This window comes from Lutjanus erythropterus, chromosome 21 (assembly GCF_056507025.1).
Source record: "Lutjanus erythropterus isolate fLutEry1 chromosome 21, fLutEry1.hap2, whole genome shotgun sequence".
Classification (NCBI taxonomy): Eukaryota; Metazoa; Chordata; class Actinopteri; order Lutjaniformes; family Lutjanidae; genus Lutjanus; species Lutjanus erythropterus.
Window position 1 is genome coordinate 7,186,155 of NC_139337.1, and position 11,715 is coordinate 7,197,869.

At 38.9% G+C, this 11,715-nt stretch overlaps 1 protein-coding gene across 1 annotated transcript in view; it reads right to left on the reverse strand.

Moving 5' to 3' along the window:
* svila (supervillin a) overlaps window positions 1-10,589 on the reverse strand; it is a 117,773-nt gene extending 107,184 nt beyond the window's left edge. The window contains exons 1-2 of the mRNA XM_084747139.1: window positions 10,449-10,589; window positions 1,571-1,641 (exon numbers count right to left, since the gene is read on the reverse strand). The gene's annotated coding sequence lies outside the window, so the exon portion shown is untranslated. The remainder of the gene's footprint in view (window positions 1-1,570; window positions 1,642-10,448) is intronic.
* Window positions 10,590-11,715: the final 1,126 nt, after the last annotated feature.

Consider the following 11,715-nt stretch of genomic DNA (forward strand, 5'->3'; position numbering starts at 1 on the left):
GTCTCTTTGAGGAGCCCTGTCAAGTTTCATACAGGGCCGTGAGGTAGTGACATAAAAGAATCCAATATTTTACAAAAGGAAAAGTTTGGAGAAAATCCAACGAATGAAAACTAATTTGTGTAGCAAAATAGATTTTTTTTTCTTTCTTATTTGCCCAAATAAAGAGGTACTGGGCATTTAAACATGCTTTCTGAATTGTAATGTAATGGTATGACTGTGTTGTGATGAAACAGATTAGGGCTGATACTGTTACTATTGACATGTCTTACGAATTTTATAAAAATCTGCACTACATGAGTTCAAAATGGTTCAACATGTTATCTGTTTTAAATCATCCTAAAAGTTGCAGGGTCAGTACTGACAAACAGTCGACCAGTTAGAAGTTTCCTCTGTCATGAAATATGCTAAATAAATACAAAATAATTAATGTAATCAGGCATCTCACTGAGCAACTCCTGTCTCATCCTCCAGTACTTTCACTTTTGATACTTCAAATATATTATGTTGATAATACTTTGAATAGAATGCTGTCAGTTTAAATGCAGAACATATTTCTAAATAAGTATTTTACACCGTTTTATTGGTACTTTCACTGAAAGGATTTATATAAGATTTCAGTATTTCTTTCACCACTGTAGTACAGATGTGACAAAGGTAGCAATTTTCTCACCAAACTCTCAACCCAACAAGTGAGTGTATATCCAAAAATGTCCAACTGTCCCTTTTTTAACAATAGCAAATGGTATTTTGAGCATCTCACTTCCAGAATTTGACCCCCCAAAAAGCACTCTTTAGCAACCATATTGGAGCTCTGTGGGACTGCAGCTGGTTTTGTATGAAATGAAAATGTACATTAAATGTTTTGTGTTACTTTGTGTGTGAGCAGGATAAAATTAGAGAGTGAGGTCTGGATACAACACTGAATGTGGGATTTATGTGGATAAAGCTATTTTAAAAATACTTAATGATCTGAGGTTCTTTCATTATATCATAAAAATATACGACCCTCCTAAAAAACACTGGAATTAGAATGGAGCCAGAACTTTTAAGTAAACATTTGCAAAAGTAATACGACCAAAACCACACTAAAAACTGGAAGCTAAATAACGAGAAGAGAGACTTAAAAATAACAACTAATGTCAAATCAAAAGCTATAATAGCTGTAAACACAGAAGACGCACACACACAAACTAAACAAGCAGCTGTTACCATGGCGAGGAGTGTAAAGTTAGGCATTGTCTGCACAACCAGGGTCTGTTGTTGATTCACCTCATCATAGCTGCACATGATGTCAGTGACAAACGGTTACACTGACTGGTGGATGTGAAGCAGCAAAACACAGAGAGGCCTCGTCAAGGTCAGCTCATGTCTGGCTGACCCCGGGGAAGGAAAAGGCTCGTATCCCCCCTCCCCGGCTTCCTGCTGTGATCAATGGGCCATGCTGCTGCTCGGTAATGTACGCCGTGTCCTCTTGGCTGCAGGTGATGTGTCTCTCTGTCCCATGAAACTTCAGAAACTCTGAGAGGACAGTCTGCTTTTATGAGAGGAACAAACTGACTGATGTACTTACAAGATGACCAGTGAGACAGAGGAGTTCAACTTTCTCCCTCCAGCGTCTGTGTCCCTGAACGCCACCTGGTCCTGAAAACAAATGAACTTCGTCACCAAAGTGCGTTTGGAATTTCAACTTCATATTAAAGCTGCGACAGAATCTCATTCTTCCCTTATATAAAGCAGTACCTTGGAAAACTGAGCACCTAAGATTTATACTAGTCCACTTAAAGAGTTTTGAAGCCTCGAGTTTGGCATTTTGGCTATCGCTATTTTGGGTTTTTGGAGCCAGAAGTGACCACCTTTGAATGTGATATTGGTCTAAGTTATCAGCTAGCACTAGTGCTAGGTAGCTAGCTTGGTTAGCAAAGTATAGTAACTGTTACATTAATTAGTATGCATTTTTGGCTAGCAAAAAAAAGGCCTAAGCACATGTAAATTTGGCTGCTAGGAATCTCTCACATTGAAATAATAACAGATATAGTCTGATGACATCGTGAAGTGCCATGGGATCATGGGAGTTGTTATTTTCACTAAAAACCACCTTGGCTGATGAAAATCTACATCTAATGTGACAGACAGAAAATATGTTCATGGAAGAAGTAATATTACAGTTTTATTCATGTTACATTTGGTCACATTAGGACTTCTTTCCTTACTCTGACATATCCGATGTGTCCCGTGTTTTGCATGAAGTTATAGGAATTGGCAACTCGCTAGCAATGGCTAGCAGGAAATGCACTGTTACCTTGAATAGATCGTAGATTTCTCTGCATTTGAAAGTAGTTGGAAACATTTGGGATAATCTAAGTACACGTCTCAAAATATATAATATAGGTGTTTTTAGACAATTAATGCAGAAATGTTACATATTATAGCTTTAAAACATAAAAGGAAAAATGAACAGTCAACTTTTGGAACTACTGAATGCTGAAAAAGACAATTTTAGGCCTCCAAACTTTCATCAACTTTCATGAAGTGAAAACACATGAAAAGGTCAGTTGTAGGACAAAAACACAGACAACAAACAAAATGCATTGATGTATCAATAACTAGGTAGCCACACCCTAAAACATACCCTACTTTGTTGTCTATTTTTACTCTAAATGGGACCATTATTTAGAAAGTGTACATCAAGCTGTATAGAAGACGACCTGAAACTATAGCTTAAGACCATAAACTCATTAGGAAACTGTTTACTGAGGTCAGAAGTCAAGTGAGAAGTAGTGTCATTTTCTCATAGACTTTCATAGAATCAGACCTCTTTTTGCAACCAATGGAGTTGCCCTTTACTGACAATTAGAAAGACTGCAGGTTCAAGGCACTTCCACATTGGCCTCACTTTTTCAACCCTGAGGCTACATCCACTTCTTTTGTACAGTCTAAATAAAACGACAAATAATAAAGTTTGAACTGCATGAAGACAAGTGAAAAGGTGTTGCAGGACAGGCTGCAAACCTCCATTCACTGTTCACTGAACATACCTGGAAATATACACAATAATATACACAATGTAAACTGTCATCACATTCCATGACTGATTATTTTCACATCAAAAAACAATGAATATGAATGAGTGAACCAAACCTTTACAAAAGCCATTCACGCATAAAATGCCTATCAATTACTGAACAACACTGCAGCATTGTCTCTGTGACCTAAATCAGCCTAAACCCACCCTACACATGATGGATGACACACTATGTAAGGTCTGTGAACCCAGTGGCCCTGCAGCCCTGGTACAATAAAATAGTGACTAGAATGTCTGATAACTGTCCTCAAGTGATGTCATCTGAGTCAGCGTTGGCTGGAGCTGAAGACTACTAGTTTGAAAATGAAAAAAAAAATCGAGCACCTCTTTAGTCCGCTCCTCAGCTCTGCCTGAAGCTCAAGGCTTTGAATGAACTGCTGGTAGTCAAGGTGCATTGTGGGTAATGTGGGTGCAGGGTTTTGACGGGGAAGAAGAATACATGGAATAAAAGAAGACGACCTTGGGCACCCCTCTGGCTCCATCCCTGTGTTAACTGAACAAAACAAGCAAATTGATGACATCGCCTGGAGCTTTTGGAACTTAAAATTGGCACTTTATGTTAGGGAAAAAATAAATGTCGCAGCCTGATTTTTAAAATTTTCATAGAGCATGACAGAGTAATTTATCCATATTTCCCCCTTCTATCAGGAATGATATTTAAGTGGCAACAAGCACAAATTTTGATTCTCACACAACACATAATTATCACAATCTGTGTGTCAATTGATATCAGCACTGAGTCAGTGATTACTTTGCCAAGTACTGACATATCTGGCTTTCTAAACTCACTTTCCAGTCTGAATGCCTCGAGTCAATCTGAATCTTGTTGCAGTTCCTTCTAACTGCCAATAGAGGCTGATAAAAGGTTTTGAATTACTTAAAACTGACTTTCCCTTTATTAGACAGTTCAAAGAGGAGAATCCAACAGGATTTAGAGATAAACTGGCAGCCTCATAACAGACTGTTGATTTTACGTGGTACACACCGATCCAGCTTAAAACAGCAATTAGGTGGTTCTTTATCTTTAGAGACGGGAACCTGAGGGGAACACAAGAGCTTGTTTTCACAATCAAGTGATCTGGAACATGATATGGGTGCAGATCCGCAAGGTCACACAGCCACTAAAAAGCATGCCATTCCAGACTAATGGCTTTTATATCTTTGTGGTTTCTGTTGCTCAGGAGCACAAAAGTGGAAAAAAGCTACAGAATTCTTTCAAAATGACATTTATGTGATTTTATTTTAGTTTATCCCAACAATTCTGAGTTTACTACAAATCAACTGTTGCCCACAAAGTTTTTTATGAATATTTATGAGTTTTCTAGAGATTGATTTACTGGCGGTGAACAAAAGAGGTGGGGTTGTTTGGAAGATTATAGACCTATAAATCATTCCTGTTTTGCATGTTTTCCCTTTGATGTCATGGCAACCGAGCCCACCCAAACTATACTTCCAACGGACGTCAGCTAATCAGCAAACACTGTCGGACAAAAACTACACAAACACACATGTAAAGAGACTCTGTTACAGGTGGAACCTCGTTCCATCACCAGCACCAGGACAGACTCACTGAGCATCTGCTTCCAATAGCCTCCCTGACCGCCCAGCCCCCCTCTCCTCCCTCTCCTCCTCCTCCTCCTCGTCCTCAGAGGGGGTCTGAGGGAGGCAGTGGACCCATTGGACCCAGCTCTCCGGACCGGGGCCCCCAAAACAATGATGTAACACCCAACAGGCTTATGTAACTAACCTCTGCTGGCAGTTTCTCACTCTGAAACACAGAAGGTGGAGACCCTGGGAACTGACTGATTCACAGTGTGCACACACACACTCAGATTGCACTCATACACACACACACACACACAGTGACACAGTGCATGAATCATATTTAAGATTTCGTACAACCACAGTCCAGAATGACATTTTTTCACTTACACCTTGTTCTATCCAGCCTTGTTAGGGATTCATGACACTAGAATTTTGCCGATATACAGATATTTTCCAATCAATCAATATCAAGTCTATCTTCAGCACATTATTATGCCTGCTCTTATCATGATCTTCCACTGGCACATACAGACATTTCGTTCAAAATGAACCAATATTCACTGCACAAAATCAGAAAACTATTGCTAACTGTTTTTTTTTTTCACTAGTGCCGGTTTCTATTTTTTTCTCACAAATTCATTGTAATGATCAGGACAACAGCACTTAAGATGGGATATTAAATCTGTAGTGTTTAGGGCTGCAATTCCAACTGCCAGCTATTTTCATGATTAATCGATTGTTTAATTGTTTTGTCTGTGAAATGTCAGGAAAAAAAAAACGTGAAAAATGTTCCTCACCATTTCCCAGAGCTGTCGTCAAATTTCTTACTTTGTCCAACCAACGGTTCAAAATCCAAAGACTCTTCATTTACTGTCAAGACAAGCAGCAAATGCTCACATTTAAAGAAGCTGACATTTTTGACGGCAACTAATTTTCTTTTGATCAGCTGATTGATTAACTGACTGTTGCAGCTCTAGTACTGCTGGACGAATGCGAAAGGGCTCCTCTTCACATGACCGACGCTGAGTAATCATTGCCAATAGCAACATTGCTCTCCCATTTGGACATTTCAAAAAACCTCCATGCTGTGCATTGTCATTGTCACTTTTACTGCAAAAAATAAAAACTATTAAATCCACGATGATGTGATATTTGTTGGGGTATGTTTTCTTTCATCTGGAGAACAAGATTTTTTAGGTGATTTGGTTCTGATCTGCAATTTGGGTACACTAGACCAGACTGTGATTTCAATAATATTGTAATTAACTGTGCAGCCCTAGTGTGAGCATAATTCAAATATTATGTTATCAGCTTGTTATATCAGCAGAAATGTTCACTTTGGGTTGATACAGATATTTTTTAAGGTTTTAATCAGCCAAACAATAACCTGTCAATATTATTGTGCATCTCTAAAGGCAGGCTGAGGAAGAGCCCTGAGCGTGAAATGTCACATTAATGAATGTCTTGAATGGGTGCTTTTTTTGCCGTGCAGACTTTTTTCCTTCTCTGTTCAGGTATTTTTGGGATTCAGTACCCAACCCCTTGGGTTCAGGGATCAGCGTGTCTTTTTTCATTTTTTCCCATCTTGATTAATAACCATACACTGTCAGGTAAGAGTGATCCTAGAGATTTACTGTATGTTGGCAGCAAGAAAATCTTGGTTAGATATCGGCTGATATCAGCTTATTACAGACAGTACATGTCTTAGACAAAACTCCTCATGAATCAAAAGTTCTGGGATCCTTACCAGAAATGTTCATGTAAAACATACACCAACTAATGTTGTTGGTCAGGTTACAGACTGTACTATATATCAGGGCTGCACAATTAATCAAAATGTTTCAAAATCCAAATACAGCTTTCCGCAATTTTCAAATCATAGGAGGTGCAATATTTGTTAAAGGCAAGATTTGTGTCAAAAACGATAAAATGAATGAATGTCATGAAGCAGAGATGTCCTGCCATACAAATCAGATTCTACAGACTTAAAAAAAAAAAACATTTGGTACAGTTTCCAGCAAAAAATTTAAAAAAAAAAAGAATGATCATTACCTCTAATATCGTGGATTGTAAAACAATCGTAATATCAGTCAAAATAATTACCAGTGGCTATTTTTTCAAAGTCATTCAGTCATACAATATGTGATTGCAAAATCAAATCCTAATCTTCCTAAACCACAAACTACTTGGTCTGTTAGGACCAACATATTAGCTTAGGATGGCTGATATTAGCTAGTGTTAGTTAGATGACTGACATTACTGAGTCAGTTTACTAACCTTCTGACTCTTCTCTATTTGTGTTTTAGCATCTCACAGACAAACACTTTACTTGTGGGTTTAACAGAAAAGTCAAATCAAAAGTAAACTCAGCAGGAGACAAGCTTGTTTCCTCCTTGTTATCCCACAGACCTTTTACACAGTAAAACACATTTGACTAGTCTAATCAGGGAAACCACAGGAGGTAATAATCAAGTCATCAAGTGTCCACTATGCTGTTTTTGTGAGCCAACCTGCACAACAGCAGAGCTCTGGGACCAGCATACACAACAGTCATTATTGATGTTAACAACTACGCCTGTGCTTTTTCTGCTATGACATGTCCAAATATCCACTGTGAACAGGTCTACTCCACTCTGTCAGGCTGTTGCTAGCAGATTTTATCACCCGTAGCTTGCTAGTGTGTTAGCTTTCTCGTATGTTTCTAAGGTAATGCTAACAATGAGCTGATTGAAAACAATAACAGCAAAGACTTTTTTCATAATAGTTATTGTGACATGAAGTAGTAGGGTAAACCAGGTGTTACCAATGACACTGATTAACACTGTGGTATGCAACATTTTTGGCATCAATGAGCAATAATTCTATAATAACCTCCCAGCATATTGTTAATCAAGTGCATCGCAAGTGCATCAATGAATTGAGTACTTCTCCCATTCCTATTATTATTATTATTATCTATGTTTCAAAGTTCTGGGATTAAAAAGTGGATTTATTTCACTCCCACTTCTCAATGCATCTGCAGCAGCAACCCACAGAGAAATCGCAGCCTCCCGGACCGGACAAATGAGAGCTCACCGTTTGGTTTTTAAACTTTTGGGATTAAAAAGTGGATTCATCTTCACGTTTGCTTGTAAACCTGTGTGCAGCAGCGACCACCGGGGAGCTGACCATGCTGTTTAAAGTGAGATAACTACTCTGTCCACGTTGACTACTGACCCGAGGAGAAACGTATTTGAAAGTTACATCATGACAGTAAAGAGAGGAGGGGTGTAAAGGAAAGAACAGACTTCTCTGGTGAGTACTCTCAGTACTGACACACAAACACAGCTGATGTCTGTCAGTCCATGCTCACTCACAATTGCATTGGTAAACTGTTGCGCGTGCACATGAAGTGCATGCTGTTCATCTAGTAGGAGGGGCTCAGGACAGAGAAAATGAAACTACCATTACATTTTTCATCTGACGCACGCCCTAGAGGCAACTTGCATAAAGCTGGACGGTATGGCTTCTGAAATATAAATCTAGTATTTTTAGGCTATGCGGCAATAAACAATATAGGGATATATTGCCTGGCCTAAAGCTTGTACACCCAGGGGGAGCATGCACCACATTTTGGGAGACCCTGCACTAGAATGAGCCTCCTTAAGTGAAAACATGACACCTTATTGGCAGACAGTCTTGTTGTTTACTGGAGTGGAGATAATGTGCAGTGCAGCTTAACACTATCACTACGCAGCTACTCACCAGAGACAATTGCAAAGTCATAAAACAGCAGACAGGTCGGAGGCTTAATTATCACTTTGATCCCACTCCACTGGAGTCATCCGTTACCCTATTATGTCTTTGTCCAAAAATGTACCGACACTAATCACATCACCGGATACTGACGTCAAAGGACAATGAACACTTATTCTCCAAGAAGAATGTTTCAGAAAGTTGTTTCTTCTTCTTTGCAGGGCTAAACGGGCCTAAAGGTCAGGCTGATAAGTCCACCTTCAATGTGGACAAAGGAAACATGTTTTCATTACAACTCAGGAAAAGGCAGACATAACACATAAAAGTAGGGGCAAAATGTACAATTTATGGTTGTGCCAAATGCTGATAGGATGTGGCTGTGCCTTGAGTAAGCTTATGTAAGACGTGGAGCATGAACAAAGGGGAAAGTTTCCTGTTATACCCGTGAGAACACCTGAAAGTTGTTTAAATGCATCAATATCCTCAGCAGATCTACCATGGGAAAACAAATATAATGTAGCAAAAGTTGGCATAGGGAAGTGATTCAGTTAAGAGTCACAGGTTTCAGCTGCAAATGTGAGGGAAAAGAGCAAAACTGATCAATCTAAAGTCATCCCACTCTCTAGCTATTAGAATGATCAAGCATACGGTGCTCAAGTGTTGTCACAATCCCTCTGGGTTCACTGACCTCACATCTAGAAGGTCTGGTGGAGTGGAATGGCTGCTAATTAGCTTCCCTATGCACTTCCAAGTGTGGAGCAACACACAGAAGTAGCCTTTCTATTTCTCCAGGTTATTTATTTTGGCAGATTATGAGCACCAGACGACCCGCCAAATAAGAAGGAAAAGGAAAAAACACTTGGATGGTGCACTGTGTATGTATGTGGGGGTGTGTTTGTATAAAGTGTGTGATACAATTTGACTAAATGTGCATTTATTCAACTTTTCAGCTGTAATTAGGCATATTGGCTGCAATACATGCTCTGACTTAGTGTACACACCTGCAGTGCAATGATGTGTTTGCCAATAAAGGCACGGCAGTATGCAGTTTGCTTTAAAGATAAAGAGAGGCATAATTATAAAACATACACTGTGGCAGGATGATTGCATATGCCGCGCCAAACACCATTTGAAAAACTACACTTTTAACTTACTTTGCTTATTATTCTCGGTATATTACAGGCACGAGATAACTTAATAACTTTCATGAATCGTCAGCATCCGACTGCAGATTCGGCTATCGGATTATCCCCCATGCAGGACGTCATTTGAAAATATTAACAATTCTATCATTTGGTTAGCTGTTAATGAAAGCCCATCTTTGGGGTCTTAAGTGGCCAAAACACCAAGGGAAAATTATAATAAAGTCAGAATTTCACTTCAATAAACGCTGCATGGTGTAAGAGACACATGCCGAAATCAAGATATGGTGTACTAAATTATGCAAGATATTAAGTCACATACTATTTTTTATGTATCTTTGCCGACAAGCATGGGCAATTTAAATTGCCAGATTTTTCAACGCAGTTTGGCGGCGCGTTCTCTCCTCAACCAGGAGCGCTTACACAGACGCAGACCAATGTCCTGTCCTCTCTGCTGTAGTATTAAATGTCATGTACGGTGTAACAGAATATCTGGCGCCGTGGCCTTCGTTCAGAGATAATAAAATAGTCTATTGTGGCCTTGGGACTGCGTCTCTAGTTTCTAAACGCAGACTCATTACTCCACCTTTTACTTGTCTGGTTGGGGTGTGGATGGTGTCTCCTAATACGAACAGTCTCCACCTGTCGGGAGGATGGACTCACCTGGATGAACGCGTGTTCACGTGATGAACAGCAAACTATTTCTTAGTGTTTTAAGAATTCCATGTCAGACAAAACGTCCTTAAAAGCACCACCTGAACTCTACAAAGTAAGGTGATATGTTAGCAACATGTTCTGCTGAACGTTATCGCGTTGATAGACCTCAAACCTGTCTCCTCTCTTTCTGCCCAGTGAGTTGACAAAAATTTTTAAATCCTTCCTCACGTTAGAAAACGACATGCACTGAATTTTTCCTGCACAAACATTCAGGCAAATGAACTTACCGACGCTGTCCTGCAGGAAACAACTTCCCTCTGACAGCTGTCCGTGAATCCGCCACCAAACACAAACTCCAGTAATATCCTGCAGATACACAGAGGCACGTACACTTCACTGTCATTCACACACAGCCGCCGACCACTGCTGTAAACTTCTTCACTTCTGTCAAGTTAACGAGAATAACACAACGAGCTGACGGCCGGAACTTCAAAAATAAAAGCCTAATTGAGCTTGGGCGTAGTATAGACTTCCGGTTTAAACATCTGTGCCCTGACTAAAACTGACTTGTTTCTATAGACAGTATAGGTCTGTTTTCCAGTGGATTTTGTACAGATGTGTGTAACTGAAACGTATATATAGTGAATTTAGTTTGTATAAGCCTTATATGTGATTTATTTATTTAGCACATATTAAAGAAAATAAACAAAAAAATATAAATAATAAAAATATGTAAAAGGAGACTAAAAGGCTTATCATGTGTCTCCTCTAGTTATACACTGGAGCAAATCAGTTTTGAGTCTAAATATTTTGATTCAGAACCTTTATTCCCTTTTTTATAACATAGGTTCCACACAGATAGGTAATATGAGAAGACAAGAAGGAAAAAAAATAAACAAATAAAGCAGTAATAGAAGAAAAATGATACAGACAACACAAGTAATTGAATGAAAAAATCTACACAGAAAAAACAACAAGAAAACAGCAAAATATTCCATACAAAAAATACACAAATACCTCAGAAAACATAAACCGTATAATGCCAGTTCTAGCATACAATGTAGGATATAATGTTTGTTTTAATTATTTATTTGTATTTTATTTATCACACTATTTTTGATCTCAACTTTTGATCATTGAGCTGCTGTAACAAGTGTAATATCCCAGATTTGGAATCAGTCTTATCTTATCTTATCTTATCTTATCTTATCTTATCTTATCTTATCTTATCTATTATTGGTTGATTGATCAGTCATTATTGCAGACTTTAAGCTCACTAATATGACCAAAAACTGAGAACAGAAGTGCACCTAAGTGGCCATTTCCGCTCTTGTGATGTAAAAGAAAAAAAAGATCCTGTAAGTGGTTCCCAAATAGTTTCTGGCATGCCCCCCTCTTCTGGCACGCCTCTATTTTCTCCAGTGATTCGTCTCAGGCTTTTATTTTGAAAGCACAATTGCATTAGCATTGATCTCAATATTCTGGTTGAACTCTGCGGTCTGGCTTGACTCAGCTCTTTCCTCTTAAAGGAACTGAATCCTCTCTAATCAGCTA